Consider the following 1,008-nt stretch of genomic DNA (forward strand, 5'->3'; position numbering starts at 1 on the left):
CCCTTTTCGGGTGCAACTTGTGCATTCCAAAGCAATAGTTACTCTCGCATCTCTACTTTTAGCCATAGGATTCATTGAAATAAGTGAAGGAAATGGGGGAGGAGTGGATGGGAAGATACCGTCTCAGTAATAAATCATTAATAGAATTCCCGATTTATCGATTTCCAGTAATGAATGGATCGCTCACTGCTCCCCTCACGGAAATCGATCTATTTCTCCCACCTTACTTTTGTTTTGCTCAACCCCCGCCTCCCCCCGACTAGAGAAATGGAAATATCAAGGCATCTGGAAAGAATCGATTTATTTCTATTAGTAAACCGGCTAGCAGCCCAAACCATATCGTAGCCAACACGGGGGCCGTGGAAAGATAAATTTTTACATCTTGCATTGTGAATTCTCCTTCGTTTTTCAATCGACTAGGAAGATGATGTGTCTCTTCCAGTATTTTTACCACGACCAACCCCAGTAAGGGAATCGGATTCTTCCGGTCTGGGAATGATTCGGAGGCGACATCCTCTCGGGACATGGTTACTTCTTAAGTGGGTAGTCAAGTTCTGTGGCTATCAGTTATAATTACTTGGATCACGCGTCTCAATACCGAGAATGCCAGTCGGAGATCGAGACCAATAGGGATGTAGCGCAGTTTGGTAGCGCATTTGTTTTGGGTACAAAATGTCGCAGGTTCAAATCCTGTCATCCCTATTGTTCCCCGTACATCCCAAAATGATATTGGTGAGAAATTGGTGACAAGAGAAATCCATCTGGGTAGATTGTTTGTGTTATTCAACTGATTCCCCCACAAGAGACATTCCATTTATCTTCCTCTCTCCTGGTCGGTGAAAGAACCACTCCGATTAAGAGTCTGATTCTATTCCCGTGTCCGGATGTCCGCAGATTCTGATTAGAATGGAAACTGGCTTACGTGGGGAATGGAGCGCCCTTAGTTCAGTTCGGTAGAACGCAGGTCTCCAAAACCTGATGTCGTAGGTTCAAATCCTACAGGGCGTG

General features: G+C 44.8%; 1 non-coding gene across 1 annotated transcript; it reads left to right on the forward strand.

Moving 5' to 3' along the window:
• The first annotated feature begins 934 nt into the window (after positions 1–934).
• Positions 935–1,008, forward strand: TRNAW-CCA (transfer RNA tryptophan (anticodon CCA)). Its single transcript has one exon. It is a non-coding gene; the product is annotated as a tRNA-Trp (tRNA).

The sequence above is a fragment of the Dipteris shenzhenensis genome, unplaced genomic scaffold (assembly GCF_047967505.1).
Source record: "Dipteris shenzhenensis isolate YYH24624 ecotype China unplaced genomic scaffold, Dip_SZ_1.0 scaf0213, whole genome shotgun sequence".
NCBI lineage: Eukaryota > Viridiplantae > Streptophyta > Polypodiopsida > Gleicheniales > Dipteridaceae > Dipteris > Dipteris shenzhenensis.